At 33.6% G+C, this 26,742-nt stretch overlaps 1 pseudogene; it reads left to right on the top strand.

Moving 5' to 3' along the window:
• The first annotated feature begins 15,557 nt into the window (after positions 1-15,557).
• On the top strand, positions 15,558-15,655 carry LOC145275079 (U2 spliceosomal RNA; annotated as a pseudogene).
• Positions 15,656-26,742: the final 11,087 nt, after the last annotated feature.

The following is a 26,742-nucleotide window of genomic DNA, read 5'->3' as shown; positions in this document are numbered from 1 at the left end:
GAATATTATTTGTAGCAGTTTTCCAAATGTCTGTAGTCAAAGAAATGCTGGCAATTTCATCAAGAGACGATTGAATTTGTATTTTTACTTTTGTAAATATATCTGAAATTATTTTTTCAGCAAAGACTTTTTTTATGGAATACTGCAATTTGGATAAAGTTTTGCAAATAAGCCTATTAAATCTAATGTTAGATGTTACATAATATGGTTGAATAGCAACAGCAATTATTTCTCTTATAGGATTATGCATCTCTTATGAACTGTGGTCATTAATTTCACAAACTTTCTTTTTAGCCATTATCGATTCTATCGTAGTTTGGTGTTTCACTGGAAGTTCGTCGTTGCTACAACTTGTTCCTGAAATATCTGTCTCTCAACACTGATTGTCTTTCCTTTTCTTATCTGCAACTTTTGCTTCGTCTCAATTAACTTTTCTAAAATTGTTTAACATATTCGTCGTTGTAACAGGTTATGCTGCTTTGCCACTCCTTGATATGATGGCTTGACATAACTTGCAGGCAGATGTATTATTATTCTTGAGATTGGCATCAAAATATTTCTATTTCCGATATAAACAATATTTAACTATTATAATAGAATTTAACACTAGATTAACTTTCTAACTTTCCATTTCTTAACCTTCCCGTAAGGTTTCGATTCTAGGTTTATCCTAATCTCATTTTCACTTATCTTATTCTTATTTACATGGAAAAGGGACAGCCCTTTTCTTTGTAACACTTGAAGACTATCACTTTGAATTGATTATTAGTTACACTTATATCCGCTGCGCAAGAAGATAACAGTAGTCCGAATAACCAAAATAATACAATATGTTACTGCTACAAAACTGTTTATTTTATAAGAGGCATTAAATTTACCAGGTCAACAACTTTTACGGACTTCGAGTGATTTACGGAAAGAACGTCAATAAAATCACTGACAGTTGGAAGTAGAAAGCAACTATAAACATTGATTAAACTTTTATTGACTTGACACACATCCACTTTACATTGCGGCTAAACAACGCATTTTAAAGAGACACCAATTTTTTTTATTATTATTTAAGACAAGTTGAGGTATGGGTTGGTAGGAGGCACTTTTACAAGTTTGTAATTGATATGTTCATTCCTACAAAATTAATATTTCATTCTGAACAATTTTTTTCCTCGTATACTTTGGATTATTCCGACTACTGTTCTCATATTGATAGATATTTTCACAATGTGTCGGTCGATGTAACCTTTGACCTTCTTCGGGTGTATCTTGTCGAACTCCGAAATCTCTCTGACAAACTTGGGAATCTGCACGGAATTTCAGTGCCGACGGAATGAGAGCACGTTATCCTCATTGCTTAAATAAAGAGTTCCTTTCGAAATTTCGAATTTCTGCAGAAAGATTCCCGAATTCGACAAGATACACCTGAAGAAGATAGGGGGTTACATCAACCGAAATGTTATGAAACACTCAAGATGAGAACAGTAGTCCTCATAATCCGAATTATCAATAATCATCTTAAAAATTCACGGTTTGGTTCAAGTTGTTCAGAACAATAAAATTTAATTAAATTTTATTCCTTTCCAAAAATACTTTATCCGACTATGACTATATATATATATATATATATATATATATATATATATATATATATATATATATATATATATATATATATATATATATATATATATATCAGCAGCAAATTTAACTTACGCTGGACGCTTTCTGTTAAATGAGATGGTGTCGTACTGTATTTAAAATCTGCCTTCAGAGAAGGAGTGCGATTTTCAGAGTAGTGAGTTTAACCCAGGTCGTGTGTCCTGAAGCGTGACGATTTTAATCACAAAATTGTTTAATGAAAGTACAGAAACGTTAACAGTCTATTTTTTAAGTAGAGAATAGTTAACAATTTATTTTCATAATTAACCACAATACTAGTCATAAGATGTGATAAATAATTGCTAGGTGAAACTAGTTTTATCTATATAAATAAAACAGTAGATGTATTTATGCGTGTGACAAACATTTAACCGACAAACTCTTAAACTGCTATTGATATTAACAGGAAATAGTAATCATACTTTAAGGACATGTAGAGTTGAATGTAATAATCAAAGAAGAAAGTGCTCGCGTGTGTGTGTGTATTGTGCGGTTATACAACTTACCTTCGGATGGGATCTGAGAGAGAGAAAACTTAAAGATGGCAGCCATGGATTTATAAGGTGTAGTCTCGTGGAATCTCACAAGATCTCATCTTCCACTGCACACGTACGCAAATTGAATGGGGTCAGTTTTCTAATAAAATACCTGTTGGTAGGAGTAGTGGGACGAACACGTGCTGGAAGCTGAGAGAGAAAGTTGACAGTGACGAATTCTAGCTGAACTTTTGCTTATTGTATTTATTTTATTTTGTTTTGCTCATTTAACTGCAGGGTGGTTGATAACGAGTAAAATCTTTGTTTGGATGGATAACGCGCACAGAAATATGTCGGCACATTGAAATGCAAAATGTTCGCTTTAACTTGAAATATTTATATTATTTTTGTCCGTGCGCAAATTCATTCATCGCTTGAAGTGATTTAATTTTAAATCGTTCTTATCTATCTGTCGATAGCTCAAACGGTAGAGAACGCGGCTGGAGCGCGAAATGCTTTGGTTTCGATTCTAGCTGATGGCACCCAAGTAATTTATTTTATTTTTGAAATCAGCACTATATATTGGGCACAATAGTATATCTAATGGAGAATTGGCTTTGTAATAATAAATACGTAATCTGTATGAATTAAAATGTATTTAAATACAAGGACAAATTCTAACCTTAAATTCTTTTTGATATATGTGTGTATAATATTTCCTGGTAGAATTTACTCTAAATAAGTATGAGTTTATTAATTTTAATCATGTTTCTTTTTCTTCCTTCCTCTCATACATTCTATTTTCATTCGCATTCGGATTATTATTCCCTTTGCGGCGTCTCTCTCTCTCTCTCTCTCTCTCTCTCTCTTTCTCTCTCTCTCTCTCTCTCTTTCTCTCTCTCAACCAATCTCTAAAAGGTATATCTCGATGCACACAAACTTCTGTATGCCCAACGAAACACACACACACACACATACACACACACAAACACACACAGACACACACACACATACACAATACTCACCGAACGCATATACACATTTAACGCATACATACTAACAAAACAGGCACGCTAATACACGAACCCATTTTGATTCATAGGCAGGCCGGTAAAAAATAACTTTTATTATCTTTGATAATAAATATTTGTTTTTTGCTTTGTTTTGTTTTTCTTTTTTCTTACTTGTGTCTTGAGAATGAGCTTATCTCATCTTTCAGTGTTTCAGTGTCATTTTTGCCACGAATCCCAGGGAACATTTTTTATCAATTGGTTCGTAACAATATATATATATATATATATATATATATATATATATATATATATATATATATATATATAAGTGTGTTACAGAAGATCAGAAAAAACATCGGTACCGTCGGTTTCAAATTCAAAGAACGGGAATTAATATCTGGTTACCTGTGTCGGGATCTCTCCAATCTCCCCGCTTGTATACTGATCCTTTGGGGGGGGGGATTTGAAACCAACCGTACCGATGTTTTTTGTTGATCTTCTGTAACAAATGAATTTCCATACACTCTTGTATTTCATAAAATGACAGATAAATATACAAATAAATACACATTGGTCTTTATTATAGAGTGGTTTTTATTATACTAATTGTATGACAATATATTTTAAAACAGTGACGTCATTTGCTTAGAAACAGAGAGCAATTATCCATTGTTTCTTATTTGCCTCCACACAAAGACAGAATTAAACATAAGGTCGGGTTTTAATGTGATGAAAGGACAAAGGGACACTCTGGATAAGAAAAAAATAAAAATTGTTTCAGTCCAGAAAGGTGTCTTCTCCACCAATCGAGAACAGAAAACTGTAGTATCAGAACAGATACTACACTTTGCTCCCAGCCAATTGGCCCAAAAAAATTGTTGTCAAAGATAGATATATGTGTTGTGCTTTCATTATGTTGAAAACACGGTTATATCACGAAAGTTAAGCAACATTCAGTCAGGTCAGTACCAAATGGTGTCGGAGGACGACTAACCTCCTTGGAAAAAAATCAGGCCTGAAGATGACTTTAACAAGTATTTGCTAATCAACGCATTTTATTTTTACTCTTATTCACCTCAAACAAGGCATATTGCCACTTGGATGTAAGATGATATTATTTGGGATCATATATACACATATATCTAGGGAGTTGAGCAGCGAGATAACTGTTTAAGTTACGTTTAAATGTAATTTCTACAGTCAGGGAAACACGAAATTGAAAAGTAATTCCAAAGTTTATCAGTTAGAGAGAAATAACTTTCCGGCATCGAGAGACTTCTATAGTGAAGGGTGGAATTTTGCTGCTTGTCGGGTAGGTCTAGAGTATTTACATCAAGGGGTTATAAGTGATACGCATTCGTCAGCGCGCACTTCATTAAAGTACTTGTGGTAATGTAATTGAACAACTGTCCCTGGGCGAAAGTTCTGTTCTCAATAATGTGGCGAAGTACTTCGGAGAGAGTTTGAAATTCGTTTTTAGTGTGTTTGTGCATGTGTGTTTATATATATATATATATATATATATATATATATATATATATATATATATATATATAAAACTAGCCTGGGTGCCCGGCGTTGCCCGGGTGTTTGGAGATGTGTGTTGAGCAAAAGAAAAAAAGTGGTAGTCGGCAGGCAGGCTCGAAAACGTACACCGAAGGAGGAAAAGAACGTTAAAAAACGTGATGCCTTTGCTGTTGCGTCCATCGCCAAACCGTAAGTGGCGAAGGTTTAAGTTAAAGCTAGTCAATAAAAAAAGGGACGACTTTCGAAAATATCGACGAAAAAAGCCACTCTCCTTGTAGAAAAGTGCCCAGTTGAGGGTGAAGGAATAATTATTTTTGCCGATTTTTTTTTCTATTTGTCGTTCGAAGGTTCGAGCTTCAACACGATATCGATCTCGTGAAAACCCGCCGACTCTGTCGAAAGTTCTAGGCAGACATACATACATACATACATACATACATACATTTAAACAGACTGGTCAGATTTATATCACAGATGTATTATTTGCTTTGAGGCAGTCGTTCCCAAATATTGTGCCACGGTACATTAGTGTGTCGCAGGATGATAACGTGTGTGTCATGAAGAGATACTAGCTAGAAGTCATTTAATTTCATTTTGTCAAATGAAGACGTTTAATTTCATTTTGTCTAATGAAAACGTTTAATTTCATTTTGTCTCATAAAGACGTTTAATTTCATTTTGTCTAATGATGACGTTTAATTTTATTTTGCTTAATGAAGACGGTTGATTTTATTTTGTCTAATGAAAACGTTAATTTCATTTTGTCTAATGAAGACGTTAATTTTATTTTGTCTAATGAAGACGTTTAATTTTATTTTATCTAATGTAGACGTTTAATTTTATTTTGTATAATGAAGACGTTTAATTTCATTTTGGCTATTGAAGAAGTTTAATTTTATTTTGTCTAATAAAGACGTTAATTTTATTTTGTCTAATGAAGACGTTTAATTTTATTTTATCTAATGTAGACGTTTAATTTTATTTTGTATAATGAAGACGTTTAATTTCATTTTGGCTATTGAAGAAGTTTAATATTATTTTGTCTAATGAAGACGTTTAATTTTATTTTGTCTAATGAAGACGTTTAATTTTATTTTATCTAATGTAGACGTTTAATTTTATTTTGTATAATGAAGACGTTTAATTTTATTTTGTCTAATGAAGACGTTTAATTTTATTTTATCTAATGTAGACGTTTAATTTTATTTTGTATAATGAAGACGTTTAATTTCATTTTGGCTATTGAAGAAGTTTAATTTTATTTTGTCTAATGAAGACGTTTAATTTTATTTTGTCTAATGAAGACGTTTAATTTTATTTTATCTAATGTAGACGTTTAGTTTTATTTTGTATAATGAAGACGTTTAATTTCATTTTGGCTATTGAAGAAGTTTAATTTTATTTTGTCTAATGAAGACGTTTAATTTTATTTTGTCTAATGAAGACGTTTAATTTTATTTTATCTAATGTAGACGTTTAATTTTATTTTGTATAATGAAGACGTTTAATTTTATTTTGTCTAATGAAGACGTTTAATTTTATTTTATCTAATGTAGACGTTTAATTTTATTTTGTATAATGAAGACGTTTAATTTCATTTTGGCTATTGAAGAAGTTTAATTTTATTTTGTCTAATGAAGACGTTAATTTTATTTTGTCTAATGAAGACGTTAATTTTATTTTGTCTAATGAAGACGTTAATTTTATTTTGTCTAATGAAGACGTTAATTTTATTTTGTCTAATGAAGACGTTAATTTTATTTTGTCTAATGAAGACGTTAATTTCATTTTGTCTAATGAAGACGTTTAATTTTATTTTGTCTATTGAAGAAGTTTAATTTAATTTTGTCTAATGAAGACGTTTAATTCCATAGTCATGGTGACACCTCATAATTCAAACACTACGTCATCAAAATCTTACTGCAATTCTCTGCTTCGTATCTGTGTGAACCGAGACTTTTTTTACCATGATTTACCACAAAACAACATTAAAAATAGAAAACACGAAAAACTTTACAAAATTGTACAAGAGTTAAAGCGTGTTTCTTTCACATTTACTCACAAATTTTCAGCAGTTAAAGAAACACCTGACACAACCGTTCCACTGAGATTCACCAGTATTATTCTATACCAGATATTGAATACAGGATATGTAAATTCATGTGAATAAAAGTTTTCTTTATATAATCTTCTTTGCTTTATGTTTTTTTTTATTTTACTGCAAAAAAAAAGTCTTTATGAGTAAAAAAAAAATATTTATTTTTTATGATAGTGTGCCACGAGAACTTAAAGATCCTAACAGTGTAAAAAAAAAGGTTCGGGGCCACGGTTTTAAACTAAGAACATTACGCATTTTTAGGGCTTTTTTATTTTATTTTAATTAGTGTTCGTTTTATAGGTTTTGGTTTTTGCTTGTGGCGTTTATTTTGCTATTCTGTAAGTTGACAGTCAAGATAAATTACTTGGTTGTCGCATTTGTTTTTATGTTTTTAGCATCATATCTTTTTGTTATCTTCGTATTGTCACTATGTTGCGTTATGCTTTGTTTGTGGTGGTAAGCTCGTAGATACGTGCATCATTCAAGGGAATGTCCCTTTGGGGAGAAAAAACAACAACTCATATGCTACCAAAACCTTCTTCCTTCAGCCACAAGAATTGTCAGCTTGATAATACCAACAACGACACTGTGCGTTCTTATAATTGTGTGACAATTTTGTCTTTACAAAAAGGTCAAGTTCTTTTTAAACAGACAGATTTTAGCTATAAAGTCAGGTCAAATCTTAACGCGGTGACAATAAACAAAAAGAAAGTAAAAGAAAATACTTATACAGCATATAAACTAGGAAGATAGTCGTCTCTGGAAGGGTTTCCTATCATTTTTTTTTAATTCATCCAGACAATGCATGAAGTCACTTGATGTGAGAATCTAAAAGATACCATTTCTACTGTAACAAACTGCTAAACAATAAATTCTATATAAATAGATTAAACCAGAAAAAAACAGCAATTCTCTCCCCCTTTTGTCAGAAACGTCGCTTCTGGAATATGACGATTAAAGAACAAAATGGTTGTAGCCAAAGTTATAAGACTGTTGAAAGTAAAGCAAGTTCCATTTTCTATTTTACTCTTGCAGATTAGGGCCCTGGGAATGAAGGGATTCGGTACATTAACTAGTTTGCATAGCTAAGCCAAAAAGAAAGAATAATAAAAAAAAAAAAGTTAAAATAGGAATTTACGATAAGTCAAATATTTTAATGACTGTTTAAAATATTTACCATCCGAAAACAGTTTTTACAATAAACAAAGGTGACTGTCACAAAAAGGGAATATTTGACATAAAGTTGGAAGCAGCAACAGAATGGAACTTAGTTTGGGCAAAATAGTTTAAAGCCAGTTAGGATATCTACATGAACAAAAGTTAAAATGTTTAACAATAAACAAAAGAAGTGACCTTTATACATAAAGTGTTTATGTAAGATAAAACAAAGAAATAGTTTTGATATATACATGTAAACACGAGTAAGGGAGCGAGAGAGACAGAGAGAAAGAGAACGAGAGAGACACAGAGAGAGCGAGAGTCATAGATAGTTCGAGCTACAAAGAGATTAGCTCAGGAGAAATTGCCTCTTGCGTTTCGAAAGCTTTAAAAGGTGCAGTAAAAAAAAGATGAAGAAATATAGAGAAGCATTGCAAACTCCGACAAAAACATCGGAACAACATGAAAACAAACAAGAAAAATAATAAAAGAATGGGGTTTCGTTTACTACATTGCATGCAAGCAACAACTTCGTATACAGCGTTCAGGGTCCAAGTATCAACCGCAAGAGGAAAGGAACAGTAAAAGAAGGTATTTTTCATTTTGTTTGTTCGTTCGTCACTCAAACAAGAATACGTTTTGTGAACTATATTAGAATGTGTAAACGCACACACACGCACTCACACAGGACGAACAGACGCTGTATTTTATACATAAATTTGTCAAGACACGGTGGCGTGTACACACACACACCTATATATATATATATATATATATACATATATATATATATATATATATATATATATATATATATATACTCTTGATTACTATATTCATTCCGTATCAATGGGGCTTCATGTCTCTAAAACAATTTCCTGAACACATCAGCTTGAATTCCTACTTTAAAACTAAATTAAAATTAAGGGTCACTTCCTTTCTTTTTTTTCTTGATTATCATATGTTTCGTGTCAGTGGGTACTTAATATTTGTTCGACAACTTCCTGCATATGTCAGCTTAAATTTGTTTTAGATGAAAAAAAAAGTAAAACCAAGGTTCATATTCTGCTTTACGTTTTATTTGTATCAGTCGGTACTTCATTTCTCTAAAACAACTTCCTGAAAACGCCATCTTAAATTTCTACACTTTCATGAAAACGCCATCTTAAATTTCTACACTTAATTAAAATTTATGTAGATATATATGTCGTGGGACGCTTACAACTCAATAATATTTTGTAATAAAATCGGATGTTGCTGAACTGGTGATTAACTTTTAACATTTGTTCCTCGTTATTATTTCATTAAACTGCATGTTTCAACATTAAATCAGCACATAGAAAGGAGGGAAATGAAGCTGGCCATCACAATGTAATGGTTTGGTTAGCGAAATGTTCTTTATACATACGTAGGTCTTTTATCATCCGTGTCTGGCGTCGCCACTTCTCTTCATCGTCGCAGTTTCGTCTGATGGTTGCTATACAAATAAAGCTTCTTTCCATGTAGAAAAGACAAAAGGAGATATTTGATGAGAGTTTCGGAAATGTTATATCTTTGGGGAAGAATTGACTCCGAAGACGATTTACTAAAGTTCTCTTAGCTAGTTATTCTTAATTTTACGTAAATGAGTGACATATGGACAGGGATATCGAGGTAACATTTCGCATTTAGCGATTGTCAAAGGTTTCTGTATAATTATCGGTGGTTTGCCTCCTACTTGCTCCCACAGACAGATCCCCGTTATTAGTGTCTTCCACAGACAGACTGGTTTGAAAACCTTTATATCCTCTCAAATCAAAAAAAAAAGAAAAAATCGTGACGTCATTCGTCATCTCGATTCATACCTCTGTTTTATCTACGCTGTTTGTCCTACTGCCCCTTGGCTTAACATTACGTTACCCATCATTTATTCACCCCTGAGAATGATTCTATTTTGCAGATTTGGGTTACCATGACAATATGTAATATGTAACAATAGTATATAAGATCCAAGTGTAATATCTGCGTCACTCTACATTGTTGTGGTCTGATAATTAATCACTGTCACTTCATATATCGTGCCATCGTTTAGCAGGACACGACTTAATTGCTTAATAACAAAACCGCATGTTGTCGAACGTGTAACAGTCATAAACAGTGATAAGAAATAGTTCCTCTGGCGGAGAGCAATCCTAATGATATAGTTTGGTCACACATTAAACGACCAGACAATACGGCGTAGTAATTTTAACCGAACATTTTTACGAATCCATCCGAGGGCTTTAAGGGGATTCGCAAAGTAGCTAGATAACTGTCAGCCGTGAAAAAAAGCTGCATAGGCTCTCTCTTATCAAGTTGATACACCGAATACGTCTATCATCACTTGAAAATATTTGGAGATCAAAGAAAGAACTTATTCAATGTATATCAACTTTATTTAATTTAATTTGAAAATATTTGAAAAACAAAAAAATGTCATGAAATATTTTACCAGATCATTAAAATCATTTTTTTTCTAAAACTTTCGGTGTAGACACCTTTTTTTAAAAGACAACTGTTGTTGTGTTTTTTTTTGTTTTTTGTTTATTTTTAATGATTTTTTTTTGTCTTTGTTTTAATAATGCCATCAACACAGTTGGTACAGTCTCTTGTATAGAAACAAATGAATCGAAAATTGTCAATATTTTGTTTTATTTTTTCTTTGTTTGAAATTGTTCTCAGCGAAGATTTGTGTACGAAGAGAGAGAGGGGTGATTTGTTTGTTTATTTATTTTTTATTTGTCGTCTGCATGAAAACAGAAATGAAGAAAAAGAGGGACTGAACAGGTGGAGAACTGTTTAAAACAAAAAGAGTAAACACTTTTGTTAGCATACGCGCGTGAAAACAAAATGTAAAGAGAGAGAGAGTAAAGGAAGAAAGATATATTCTGAAGCACGCGTGTAAAAGAAAATATGCAAAAAGAAGAAGAAGAAGAAGAAGAAGAAGAAGAAGAAGAAGAAGAAGAAGAAGAAGAAGAAGAAGAAGAAGAAGAGGGGAAAGGAGTAGGACTGCTAGAGAGAGAGGAGTCGACGGCGGCAAGGAAGAGACGCCGAGCAGGGAATGTCTGCTGTCTCGTGCGGTACAAGACGATAAGGAAAAATAACGAATTATTCGTTTTTGTTTTTTGTTTTTTTGCTTTTTTAAATAAATGAACGAAAAACATATTTTAGGCCACTGGCAATAAATATGAATTTATATGTTCTGATATTTTGAAAGACGAGAAAAACATAAATAAAGAAGCGAGATTTATCAACGCAAAGTGGTTGTGGATGATGAAAATGAAAGAAATTGCAACAAGAGCGAATAGTCAAACTCCATATATATATATATATATATATATATATATATATATATATATATATATATATATATATATATATATATATATACACACACACACTTCCGAATCGATTTATCCAACAATCAGCTGTTATGGAAACCTGTGATTATGAAATTTACAAAATATTACTGGTCGTAATATTCTACGTATTATCCCATACATATATATATATATATATATATATATATATATATATATATATATATATATATATATATATATATATATATGCTAGCAGGCCGCCCGGCATTGCCCGGTCGTAAAATACGCTTAAATTTGATATTTTGGTTTATACAGATTTCGTATTTATTATCATATTATATCGGACCCAATACATAGTAATGAGTTAAAAAGTTAAATAAAAATGACCCGTGCGCCACTACCGAGAATCGAAACCAAAACGTTAGTACCTGGGCCATGAAGATCTGGGCTATGAAGAAATATTTGCTGCATGGCTAAAAATTAAAATATTTTCCAATAACTATTACGTTACGCATGCATATTCGTATGCCGTCGTTCGACCTTCACCCAGCACGTTCCATTTATTTTTTTAATTCTAACACTTTTGCATCGATTTTCTTCGGCTAAAACCTAAATATAACGTTTCGTATTGGTTCGAATACATAATATATGAAGTCTCCTGTCTGTAGACCAAAAACTGAAAGAGGAGTTTGTAGGCAAACATTTTTAAACAAATATATATACACATACATAAACATATAAAGAGGTTTGCGTTTACTATAATCTTTTTACGCAAATATTATGCAAGTATAAGTCATGTAGAATATCTGCATAAATATAATTACACGTAATAGTTAACTAAAGATGATCATCCCATAAGAAAACCAAAAAAACTAATAGGGAATTAATCAAAATGAATGTTTAAAAGAATATGCAAATTAGCTAGATCTTTTGCAGATGAATGCAATTCTACGACCCATATATAACAAAGTTGTGTTTTCTTCTATTATATAAATCTCACCTGTCTGTTTAAATGTATGTAAGTATGTATTTATGTTTGTATGCCTAAAACTTTCGGCAGAGGCGACGGATTTTCATGGTCGGCATCGTTTTCAAGCTCGACCCTTCGAACAACAAATATCGAAAAATTGGCCAGAAACATTAATAGCTTCATCCTCAACTGGGTACTTTTCTGCAAGGAGGGGTCGCTTTTTTCGCCGATATTTTCGAAAGTCATCCCCTCTTTTCGATGGACTAGCCTTAATTTAAACCATCGCAATTTCCGCTTTGGCGATGGACGCAACGGCAAAGACGTCATGTTTTTTTTTTGTTGTTGTTGTTGTTGTTGTTTGTTTTTTCACGTTCTTTTCCTCATTCACGGTACGGGTTCGAGCCTGCCTGCCTACTACCACTTTTTTTTTTTTTTTTTTTTGCTCAACACACATCTCCAAACACCCGAACAACGCTGGCCACCAGGCTAGTTTTAAATAAATAGAAAAACGGGTTTTTAATATGAGTATCAATACACAAAACTCCCAAATCCAAAGGAGTATAGATGTATATATCCAATTCTCTCTCTCTCTCTCTCTCTCTCTCTCTCTCTCTCTCTCTCTCTCTCTCTCTCTCTCTCTCTCTCTCTCTCTCTCTCTCTCTCTCGTTAACAAATCAATTTTCATGGACCATTTAATTGTTGATATGAGGAATTTCACTCAGTGAATGTCATCTTAAAAAAGGCGTTTGCCAAATAATTTGATTATCTTCTTTTTTGTTTTATTTTTCTTCCTTTTAATTACATCTATAATTATTTTAATTAACAAAATTTATATCAACTGCTTAATGGTGTCGTCTCTATTATTTTCGTGTGTGTCCGTTGTTCGTCATTTCTTTTTCTTTTACCCATGTCTTAAATACAAAGTTAAATACATGCGACTGGGGACCACTTGTGAATTTCATACTCCCATGAAACTTCCTCCTTCGGAGGAAGCCGGTTAAACCCTGAATAGGGTTGGTGCTGACTGCACACACACACACATGTCTTAAGAATGAGCTTATCTCATCCATATGTTTCAGTTTCATTTTTGTCACGAATCCAGGGGAATTTATCTTTTATTAATCAATTTGTTGCATCATCGTGACGTTGAGCCTAAAAAGAGTGACCATTCAGGAATTCCAGGTGACTGCATGTGATCTCCGCTTACTTCGACATTGTTTCCAGTCGTCTTTGACTTCTCCTTGCCACTGCAATCAAGTATTGTCGATTCGGGAGAGATGTGATTGGAGATTGCGCAACCCATGCTTCACAATTACACGTGCAGATACCCCTACAGAGGATATCCATTGTCTTTCGAGACTTATGATTGAATGTAGGTGAGAATCTCGTAATTCAGATTAAGATTCGCTGCGACAAACGGGCGGAAGTGACTTGCACTTTTATCTCTGACCAATCCATGAATCACATTTAAACATATTATTTCGCCATAAAATCAATATGCCTGGAAGAAAAGAGGTTAGCCTAACCGAAAATTAATATAACACGTTTCTATTTGAAAGCCTCTAATTGAATTTCCCCTGGAAGTGTGTAGGGGTGGGGGAGCAATATATGTTACAGTACGCCAACACACACATTCATGAAAATACACGACAAAAATATATTCTTATGTACCTGCTGCGCTTTAAAATAAACCTCATCCGGTAATTGAAAAAAAAGCTAGGACATAAACGAAAATAAATTGCGCAAAGAATTGACGGGGAGATGATTTATTGTTTTTAATATGCTTACAGTAAAAATGGCTGCCCAAATGTAGGTTGCTTTAATGTCGCTAATTTCTCATCTAACTTGACTTATTGCCTTATTTTTCTCTCATTAAATCGACATTAATCTATGCGGCTCTCATAGCAATTGTCTGTAGTTATCTCCCCTTGCTATGGCACAGATTTAAATAAATGGTGCTTACGCATTGTACGACCCGCGTTTTCTACGAAGTTACTCGGGTTCGCCCGGCAGATGACGTCACTAACCAGAAAAAGCCGATCTCAATGTTAGGAACGAACGCGATGTTGGGTTTTAGCTAATACGAAGGCGACTTTTTCGTAAATTGGAAGAGATAAACATTTAATTTTAATCGCGCAGGTTAGGGGTAGGGTTGGGATTAGGCTTTAGGTTATGGTTTAGTGTTAGGGTTTAGGTTAAGGCTAGACTTAGGATTAGGGTTTACGGTCATGGTTTAGGGTTTAAGGTTAAAGTTTAAGATTAGCGTTTGAGTTGGGGGGGCAGATAAATGTTTAAGACAGTCCTTTTCCGGTTATTTCCGTCAGCTGCTGAGCGAGCCCAGCCAACTTCGTGGAAGTCGCGAGTCATACAATCCATAAGTGCTAAATAAATTTTGAAAGCTTATTGCTTTTCATCTTAATGCGGCCCTAGTTTATTCTCAGCACATAATCTATGTTAGTGAAAAATAAGAATATCTTATGTTCTATTTTATCAAGTTAATTCTCTGTGCACGTGTAATGTTATCTCTAAAATGACCGTCCTTTACTTTGGCGCTAATGTACTCGTCGGAAAATAAAAACGGTAAAAAAACTCTGTGGTGAATGCATTAATAGTTTACTTACAACAAACCGTAAGGGACGTAACCGAGACGTGTGTATATAATGATCTGTTCCAGAAAGTGACATATTTATTTGAAGTAGCTGACTGGTCGTGGTTAGAGTATTCGAGTAAGTCGTCTTAATGTTATTTGTAGTAGTACGAGATTTGCTACAAGATCTCGTGTTCGCGACAATATGCTCCTATCAACGTTGGGGGGGGCTGAATTTTCTGCACGTTAAAATTCGAGCTTATGTTTAAACGTGTCCTCGTGAAAATGCAAATAAATAGGAATAATAAATAATAGAGACAGAATTTAATTCGATAAATTAAAAAAAAAACTTCTTTTAAAAACGTCTCGTCTAACTTTCTGTATAGTTAACACATCCTCTTCCTTCCCATACTAATAATAGCTTTCTAAATAACCTTCTCTAGTTTACCGACCATGCTGAAATAACCTTCTTATAATGGAGAGAGAGAGAGAGAGGGAGAGAGGGTTTTGTTGACTATTTTGCACTTTCATCTAATAATTTAATAAATATCATTATATTATTACGCTTATCGCTCCGTCCGTTATCATGCTGTGCATCCTTAAAAAAGGAAAGTGGAATATTCCAAATAAAACTTGTCACCCCTTAAAGCAAAGTGGAATAGAATGAATATTCCATCCTAATAAAACAAAAAAATTGGTGTCGCTGTTGAGGCAAAGCTAATAAAAATGATTTGTCTTTTTTGGCCTTTTGGCTAAGATCAAAGTGTAGTATCTGTTCTTGTGCCTTGTTTGGGGGTGAAAATGTAATAAAAAAAAAAATGAAACTCTCGCCGGAAGTTGTATTACGGGGGAAGTTTAATATCACGAACTAAATGTGAACGGACACCGTTTACTGCGGACGTTGAGTTGAAGGTTCTTCTGGTTTACCACAAACCGGTTCTAACAACTGCATTCTTCGATTTTTTATCATCTCTGGAGTAGTTTTGTTTTTGCTTGTTGTCTGTTTGTTTTTTTGTTTCGTTTTTTTTTTTTTTTGCCTAATACATTTGGCCTGAAGAATTGACATTTAAATTCCCATATTCATTGTAGTCAATTTACTACTACTACTACTACTACTACTACTACTACTACTACTACTACTACTACTAACAAGTTAATTTAATCACACACAATGACAGACACATACAATCACACACATGACCCCCCGTGCTTATTGCACACATTTCTTCTTTTTGTTTTTACTAGGGAGTTATCACTTTATCAAGGCCCGTGGGCTACTCAAGAATAAGCGTTAATTAGTGTACGGCAATCATTTAGACAATATCGTAGTAATCTTGAGTGGTGGAAATTGCGTATAACTTGATTATTTAACGGAGACGGCTCAACAGGAACTTGTTCACATTGAACTTGAAGACAAACTTGCTGTAGTCAGCCGGAACGCAGGCCAGTGGAACAGAGTTCAACAGACAGGCAGTTCTAGAAAAGAAGCTTTGTTCATAGAACGTGCTTTTAGATCTAGACACAGATAGAAATTGTTGATCGTGGTTGTAAATAGACGAGTCTTTTTTTGTACAAGTTTGGCAAAGAGGGGGTCATAAATTGAAGCTCGGATGAGCACTTGCCATGAAAATAAAGATAGAGCAGAGACAGGCTCGCAACGTCTCTTCTGTGGGAAATAGGTTGCAGGGAAGAGGAAATGGCCTCATCAATTGCGAAACCGGTTTTGAACTCTATCGAGGTAGGATAGGGTCCTTCGAGCAGCTCCTGCCCAATGGTGGCAACAGTACATTATCATGAATCGTACTTAGTTCTTGTTATAATAGAATGACCTAGCACCCCTCCGGACAATAAGATAGATATTGTAGATATACGCCTCAGGATTAGAGAGTTTGGAAGACACCGAACGAGTCAAACTCTCGTATTGTATCCTTTGTAAATAAACCTTTGGATTTACCCTAAGTGAATGTCCTGTTTTATGATTATCTAAAGAAAGATATATCATTTGGCGACGAAAGATGAGCGTATAATATTTTAGAGACGGAAAAATAAATTTCTTTCTAAGAAGAACTCAAAAGGGAAAGAAGTAAAACTGAATTCAAGAACGCACATGGTCGAAGCAAAAAGAAAACCGTTGAATCTGAACGGAAATATATTGTAAAAACTTAAATGATAAAATATTTCAACCAACTGCAAAAGAAAACTTTTAAAAGTATACGTCACAAAAAGACAACAAAACTAAGACACAAAAAATTCAAAAGAAAAAAAACGTAATTCAGTCTGTTTAATTTCATACTGAAAAAAAAATAGAAAGAACAATATTTCTTCTATTGTTAATTCATTTCAAATTTATTTTCTTCTAATAAGAAAAAATAAATAAGGATAAAGAAGACTGCAAAAAAGGGAACATGTCTTTTGCTACTATTTGTATGGCGGCAGTTGGCTAATATCGCTGTGTACTTTTCATCTCCAAAACTTTTCTAAATTGTTACGAAACAATACGTGCCTTTTAAACAAATTCATTGAGTTTATTTAGCACTTTGTACCTATTTACTATGCCTCCCCACGGGACAGAGTTAGACACCAGGGTCGTTTTTTAACGTGGAGAAAAGGTACAAAAATAAAAATTGTCTCAGTCGTGAAGGATTTCTCCTCCACCGAAAGAGAACAAGAAATAGAAGTGCAGCATCTGAAGAACAGATGGTATTTATTTGCTCCCCCACCGAGCAAATTAGGCAAAAAAAAGGGAAAAAGGGGACCAGCTCCCGAGAGGTGGGAAATGGGAGCTGGTTAAAGGTCAGGTATGTGAGGTTGCCCCCACATCTGGTCTTTGCTTGCAGTATCTGCCGGAACAGATGGTATTTATTTGCTCCCCCACCGAGCAAATTAGGCACAAGGCCGATTTTTAATGTGAGGAGTGAAGGGAGGGGGAAGGGAAAAAGGGGACCAGCTCCCGAGAGGTGGGAAATGGGAGCTGGTTAATGGTCAGGCATGTGGGGTTACCCCCACATCTGGTCTTTGCTAGTCATAGCTAGTCATAGCTTGCAGTATCTGCCGGAACAGATGGTATTTATTTGCTCCCCCACCGAGCAAATTAGGCACAAGGCCAATTTTTTATGTGAGGAGTGAAGGGAGGGGGAAGGGAAAAGGGGACCAGCTCCCGAAAGGTGGGAAATGGGAGCTGGTTAAAGGTCAGGCATGTGGGGTTGCCCCCACATCTGGTCTTTGCTAGTCATAGCTAGTCATAGCTTGCAGTATCTGCCGGAACAGATACTACACTTTGATCTTGTCCCGAAGGCCAATTGAAAACGTTTTTGTTGTTTTATTCTGTGCTTAAAAGTTTAATATGGAGCAAATAACAGAACTCACAAAAAATATGCAATTGGCCCTGCAAACACAGCAAAAACAAATGGAATGTTTACAAGAACAACAATTAAAACAAAGTGAACTATTACAAGCCATATAAATGAAACAAGTAGGAAAAAAGATTATCAGTTTACACCTGAAGGAATTGCAAAATCTCTATCAGAATTTGGGTATGAACCAACAAATGGTCTGACTTTTCCAGCGTATTTTAGAAGATATGAAAATATTTTTTTCTAAAAGATGTCAGTCGTGGTCTGACGAGGAAAACATTATTCTGCTGTTACAAAAACTTGGTACTCAGGAGAATACCAAGTATACAAATTTCATTCTCCCAAAGAAACCTGAACATATTTCTTTTAAAGAAACGATATATATATATTATCGAGAATTTTCGGGGAAGGTGACAGTTTATTTTATACGCGTCATAAGTGTCTAAATATTGTAAAACCAACTGAGGAGGATTTTATTGCTTATGTAGGAAAAGTAAATGCCCAATGTGAATTTTTCAGGATAAAAGACCTCACAGAAGAAATGTTTAAATGTTTAATATTTGTTCAGGGGAAGCTGTTATAATGGAATGGGCTAGCACCCCTCCGGAGAATAGGATAGATATTGTAGATATACTCCTCCGAGATTAGAGAGTTCGGAAGATACCGAACGAGACAAACTCTCGTACTCTTTATAAATAAACCTGTTCTGTTATGATTATCTAAAGAAAAATATATCAATTCCTATACAGATAGAGAATTGCATCGGCATTGAGATATCTACTGGAGCGGTAGAATGATTCAACAATATCTTCGGCGATCTTGGCAATGGATTTGATGTGTGTGTTCCATTTCAGATCAGGAGTGAAGGTCAGTCACAGAAGCTTGTCAAAACATAATGCATCTCGAAGACAAGAGCCATTTATTTCAATTGCGACCATATGATGGTCAGAGCGTTAATAATGGAAAGAGAGAAGCTTGGTTTTAGATGCATTCAAATTAACCAGTCACCTTTTCTCCATTGCGCCACGTGCTCAATGTCAGTAAAGAGAGAATCAGAGATATCGTGGTAATTGCTGGCGTCTAAAGTGTTGCCATAGATGGTAGTGTCGTCTGCAGAAATGTCTACAAATGATCTAAGAATATGATTTGGGAAATCATTGAAGATCGGGAAGAGAGTCGACAGGATGGAACCCTTAGGGACGCTAGCGTTGATACTATCATCTTATGATTTCTGTCCATCAACGACTACTCTTATAAACCTTTCAGAAAGGATTTAATAACTAAGAGGACATTTCCAGCTATTCCGTTGCTGGAAATCTTATGAAGTAGACTTTTATACCAGTTCTCTTTAGGGCAACGTTTAAACAGATTTGTAAGTATGGGAACTAGTTCCGGTTGAAACTTTTTGAGCACTATGTTGTCAGGGTCAGTTACTTTACTGGAATCAAGGTTTTCGATTACTTTAGTATCATCATGTACAGATATTTGCATGTCACATACTGCGCTTTCAGTCACAGGAAGAAATACGAGGTGGGGGACATGGCCCTGATCACAAAGGGTAGAATTTGCTGCAGAGTTCTTAGCAAAGAGACTGGCTTTGTTAGATGCTGATAATATTACCTCGGGACCATTGATGATGGTTGGGCTAGAAGACACGCAGGACCTTGTTTGTTATTCACCAAAAACTCGTGAGAACCAAGCTGCTGCTCAGCAACTTAATACTTGACGGACTGAGCATACAAATCTCTTACATTCTCTTTTACAATGGTTGCTGGCAGTCCTAAAGCTGGCTTTAGTTTCAGAATATCTATTTTGTTGAAAACAATGGAAGCAGTAGTTTCTATGTACAATGACAGCGACATATTCTGGAGTGAACCACGGCTGGCTGTTAGAGATTTTGCTAGTATTTCTTCGAGGGTAAGAAGCGGTCTCTACTGACAGCTAACAACTCAGTCAGGTATGATATTATAAAGGACACGTTCTTTTTAAACATGGAATGCATACCAGTCAGCCATAGAGTATCAGTATATTGTATGATGGAGAAGTACATCTGAGGACTTATTATATTTTGTTTTTACTTTAACTGAGATAACCGAGTGATCGGAAGATCGTAGTGGAGACAGGACAGAGGATGAGCACAGTTCTGGGCAAGTTGTAAGAAAAAGGTCTGGGAGACTTGCATACTGTCTACAAGTGTCGGCCACACAGACATTAGTATAGCGCACTTTGTGTCTAAAATCTCCCTTGTGGAGAGGAAAGCAAGTAAGTATAAATGTTATCCAATTGTTCAATGTTGGATTGATTTAGATATAGCATTTTCCGTAATTTTTTTATCTTTATTTTTGACGAGAAATTGTTATATAGTAATCCACATGGGACTGTTTCGTCGTATTACGGCTTTTAAGCGTGACTAGTGTTGACTGAAATTCGAATCTCAAACGTTTTTTTTTTTGTTGTTTTTTGTTTTTACTAAAGGGTTCAAAATGATCAACACCAATTATCATTCGAGAATAAAGGGTTAAATAATTGTCGGTTAATAGATGAAGAATGTTATGATAGGATTGAGAAGGATTGATAGGATGAACCAAGCTTGAATTACTCGTGGATCGATTCATAACAGGAATAATTTTCATATTATTTGAATTATTGGGACTGCAATTCTCATCTAAGTGTTATTTTCACAACGTTTCGGTTTCAGGTGTATTTTGTCAAACTCGGGCATTTTTTTTTAACTCGGAAATATGTACGGATTTGCTAGCATAACCATTTCTTTAATCCCTGGTGGTAACTTGCTTTTGTTCTGTCAACCATGATCGGATAGAAGTCCTTAGTAATTCGCAATTGTATTCTGAGTATCAGCTGCACTGCACCTTCAGCCTCCAGAAGTGTGTCACTTATATTTTAGCAGGGCCTGGGTAACGGCAAGTGACCTAAGAAATTATTATTATTATTATTATTATTATTATTATTATTATTATTATTATTATTATTATTATTATTTAGAAGTTGAAATGTATCAGCTGAAAATGTATCAGGAATGTTAACTTAATAGAATGGAACTTAGAAACAAGTTAAAAAAAACTTTGTTTAGGCAAATAACTTGGAAATGGAATTTTTAATTAAACAAACAATTTAGAAATTACAAAAATGGCAAAAATAATAACTAGGTACGTGCAAAATAAATAGACGATGCTCAAAATGTATAAACATTTTGACCTTTCCCTCTACTTAAAAATTCACCAGGAAATTAACCAATTTTAATGAAATTTTCAGTATTTATCAAATAAGGATCATGGAATATAATCTACACATTTTTATTTGAATCTTAGTGGAATGTATTATTTTGTTTATACAAAAAACACCTTTATTAAAGTTATGGTTTTCAGTAGCAAAAAAAAAATGATTTTATTTTTTGCAATTTTTATGAAAATTAAGCATCATAAATTGTAATGATAAAAAATTTATTTTTTTCAGGAACATTACGAAAAAAGCCAGTATTAATGAATTCGATATAACTCGAAAACATTAATTTCTCGAACTACAGATAGTATTATTGAATTAAGCGTTGTTTATTTAATATTTTCACACAAAAGAATTATAATTGCAAAAAATATTTCTACTATTTTTTTTAGATTACATGTTTCGCATGAGTTTTATATGTAAGATTCTATTTTCCTTGCTTGAATGAACGTAAAACTTTCGGCGTAACATAATTTTTATATAATCTCAGTGACAACTATTGTTTACAAGAAAGATCAACTCTTGCATAATTTTGGACTTCTTTGTAGATCATTATATATATATATATATATATATATATATATATATATATATATATATATATATATATATATATATACGAAGTTAAGCATATATAAATACATACATACAAGTGTGGAACAAATGTATACACTCAAAGACACATGTTCGTAGTATCACGGTTCTTCAGTTTGGTTAGTCATGGCAAGTGTTTCAGGCTGAGGTTTAAAATTGGTTGTCGTGGGAGGTTAGGGTTAAGATTAGGTATTTAGAAAATCATACCGAATAAAAAATGAAAGTTGAATAAAATTCTCGTAAAAATTGCACGATAATTTCAACCGCTAAAAAAACGTAACGTAACGTAATATGCGGCCGCAGCCGAGATTGAACTCACTACACGAGTTTGTCGTGTAATTCAAATCTTGTCCGTAGCTGAATACTTGATGCTTCTCTCGGGCCATCAAGTGTATTTTTATCGTGACACCATCACTAGATGGGGTGCCTACCACGGCTTAAGAGAGGCTCATCTTCCCTCGCGAGAAGGATAGACCGGGCCAGTTTCCCAACCTGGTATTTTACCTCGCGCCATATACAACGCCTTGCCTTCCCATATAGTCACCCTTCTGGTACTGGCCAGGCTCAACGTTGCTTAACTTCGTTGATCTGGCGAGAACCGGTGTGTCACCGTGACTGTACCGCTAAAAAAATCGTGTAAAAAAACTAAAAACATAATTGAAAAACGTTGTTCGATATAAATTATACCCACGTAAGGTAGACGTAAATAAGTAATTTATTGCTTGTCACATTCAAGACGTTATGTTTCTTAATTTTCAGTTGTCGGGTGTGGGCAGATGAAAAACAAAAAGACAAAAAATTTCCTTTCAGCAGTTAATGACGTCAAATCGCCATTTTATTGTGTAGCGCCAACAAAAATGGTTGTGACGTAAAAGAGTCATAATTTTGATGTTTGTATTTCGCATAACATTTTTTTATTAAAAAAGAATTTGTTTATTCGCGTCAACATCGAAAGAAAAAAAATGGCCTCTCAATTAAGATAAAATTATTTCCTTGTTTCAAGTTTTATATGTTTATTTTATTTTATTTTTTTCATCCCATCTTCGATTACAACGCATGTCATCAAAGTGTAGTATCTGTTCTTCAGATGCTGCACTTCTATTTCTTGTTCTCTTTCAGTGGAGGAGAAATCCTTCACGACTGAGACAATTTTTATTTTTGTACCTTTTCTCCACCTTAAAAAACGACCCTCGTGTCTAACTCTGTCCCGTGGGGAGGCATAGTAAATAGGTACAACGCATGTCAACGCAACAGGGTAAATTGAGATCGTTTATACGAGATCCCCGGAAAAGATAAGTATAATGCAAACACGCGCTCGCGGCGCGCGTGCGCGTGCGCGCGTGTGTGTGTGTGTGTGCGTGCGAAGAGTGTATCAAAAGTTTTAACCATCAGAAAAACTAAAAGGGATAAGGGACGTTTGCTAATGTATTCGTCTACATAGTCCACTTAAACGGCGTTGAAAAAAAAAAACCCTCAACTGTAGCTATGAAATATGCATCACTGTCAAAAAAGGAACCAGGCAACTGCTTTTTTTTATTTGGGAGAAAAGATGAAAGTCGAAGGAGGGAAGGTCTGGAGAATAAGGTGGATGGGGAACAAGTTAAAATCCAAAATCGTGAATTGTTACCGTGACAACAACTGAGTTTGAGTTTGGTGCATTATCTTGTTAGAAGCTTCCGCTTGTGAACATTCATATTTTTTTTTTACTTCTTGCAGGCACTTCAACTGTCCAGAATAATGTCGCACAGTTTTCGTGTGGTATTTCTAAAAGTTTTTAATCATTATGACACCTTAAGAATACCAGAAAACAGTGGCCATCATCTTGCCAAATGAAAGAACGACTTTGGCATCTTTGGAGTCGAAGATCATGTGTTTCCACTGTTGTGACTGCCCTTTGGTTTCCGGTTGGTTGTGATGAACTCAGCTTTCATCGATAGTGATGAATCGAGCAATAAAATCAGTTTCACCAGTTTTAAACAATTCAAGATTGTTCTTGTACAGGATGCACCTGTGAGTTTCTATTCAGGTGTCAAAGACGAGGGACTCACCTTGCAAAAACCTTTAAGAATCTCAGTTTTTTTCTTTTTGTTTTTGTTTTTTTTTTGTTTTTGTTTTTTGGTTTTTGTTTTTTTGCTCAAATTCTGTTTGCTATTTCAATCATTATCACCGGGCTTTTTGCTCTCTGAAGACTTGATATCGACGATCTTGCATGACCAAGACCATATTTATCATTGGTTACTGCGTTTGGGAGTCGTCTTCACCTTGAGTCATCTTTGATACTGTCTGTCACGCTTGGATTCTCTGATCCAATGTGTGACTATCGCATCTTAAGAGGAACTTCCTACTAATGTTCTCGAATTGCCATCATGAATTTCTGAGGCAGTCATGCTTTTCAAACGCTGGTATTTTATGACTGTTCGACTTTCTGTTTTATTCGTTTTTCACTAAATCTGCAAAAACCTGCAAAAATATAATAAGCGTGTTAAACTCTAATAATTTGGCAGAAATACTTTCAAAAGGTTTAACTTTAAAAAAAACATAAGCTTAACCAGGTAAGCTGATGCTCAACGATGCTTATACTTTTCATATATCCTTCGTGTATATATATATATATATATATATATATATATATATATATATATATATATATATATATATATATATATATATATATATGGGGGGTCTGTGTGCTTTTTTTTTACTGTCAATATCGTTCCCTCTTGTATCTAAGCTCCACCCACATGTTGAGCTTTTTATTATATCGATAATTCTCCATTTAAATAATCCTTCAATATTTCTTTGATCCCTCATATATATATATATATATATATATATATATATATATATATATATATATATATATATATATATATATATATATATATGAGGGTTCAAATAAATATTGAAGGATTATTTAAACGGAGGATCATCGATATGATAAATATATATATATATATATTTATATATATATATTTATATATATATATATGTATATATATATATTTATATATATATATATATATATATATATATATATATATATATATATATATATATATATATAAGGATGAAACACTAGTGTTCTTACTAACACGCAGATATTTAAAATGTATTGCTAGAAAACATCTCGTTTCTCAACTCCCTTACATAGGTCCCCTATAGGCATGGTCCCAAATGGTAACACTTTCGGCAACGTAATATATGCATTGTTTTGGAGTAGATAAGAGAAAAAAATGACGGCTTTGACGTAGTTCCTAACGACGTGGACAGGCAATCTCTGCATCTCAAAGTTCGAATTCAGTCAATTTCGAAGCATCACTTTTGCTTGTAGATGTTGACAGTTTTTCTGCGGTCCCTCTTGACAGTACGTGATTCTACAAAGTAAATATCAAGTAATCGCAGTTGTGTGTACAATAAAAATAAACGCTGCCGTGTCGATAGCAACATTCTTGGTTGCTTGCTAACATGAATGACAATCGCTTGAAACGTGATTCATTTCTCGTTAAGTTACTGTTTGCTTTTTTGTGCAAGTTATAGATGATCTTACTTGCATTACAACAAAAAACAAAAGCAAAACAAGAAGCAGATATTTAAATAATTTAATGCTTGTTTTGTAATCCTGAAAACATAAAAGTCCAGTGTGTCCTTGACACTCCTAGAATTTCTTAGCGTTGTTTTTTTTATGACGTATTCTCTTTAAATACCAAAATTGTAATACGGCAAAAATTTCGAAGTTTTAGTGAAGGGCTTTTTGTAGAGGGCATATTTTTATACCTATACTAAAATGACTTCGCTTTCCCCCTCTAGATTTGGCAATTATATGCAGACTAGCAGGCTGGCCGACCGACAGACTAGAACGCTTATATATATATATATATATATATATATATATATATATATATATATATATATATATATATATATATACATACATTATATATATATATTATATATATATACATTATATATATATATATATATACATACATTATATATATATATTATATATATATACATTATATATATATATATATATACATACATTATATATATATATTATATATATATACATTATATATATATATTATATATATACACATTATATATATATATTATATATATATACATTATATATATATATTATATATATACATTATATATATACACATACATACATATATATATATATTATATATATATATAAAGATGAACGTCTCTCTCTCTCTCTCTCTCTCTCTCTCTCTCTCTCTCTCTCTCTCTCTCTCTCTCTGTGTGGTCACAAATAAGCTCCTATATGGTTGACTATTTTAAAAAACTGGTTACATATAATGATAGAAGATGTATCGGGGATTAGGAATGGGTATGTTTGATCTGGTAGAACGGTGGTTCATAAAAATTGTGGGGTCTGCGTTCGCGTCTGGCCTCCAAAGTATGGAAATAAAAAATGAAAAAAAAAAACGTTTACAAAGGTTTTTGATATAGATGTACATAAGAATACTTTGATAAGTATGTTTCAACTTAAATAAGGATGGTATAATAAAATTGTGGGGTCTACGTTCGCGCCTGTACTCCATGGAAATATGGCACAAACTTTAACAAAGACTTTTCATATCTATTTGTGTAAGTATACTTTGATAATTATGTTTCAGTTTGAAGAAATATGGTATAATAAAATTATGGGGTGTTCGTTCGCACCTGACCTCCATAGAATGTAAATATGTTACAGAGT

Source organism: Euprymna scolopes, chromosome 4 (genome assembly GCF_053919585.1).
Source record: "Euprymna scolopes isolate OS-2025 chromosome 4, ASM5391958v1, whole genome shotgun sequence".
NCBI lineage: Eukaryota > Metazoa > Mollusca > Cephalopoda > Sepiida > Sepiolidae > Euprymna > Euprymna scolopes.
The sequence above is the reverse complement of the archived record's forward strand: the minus strand, read 5'-3'. Positions and strand labels throughout refer to the sequence as shown.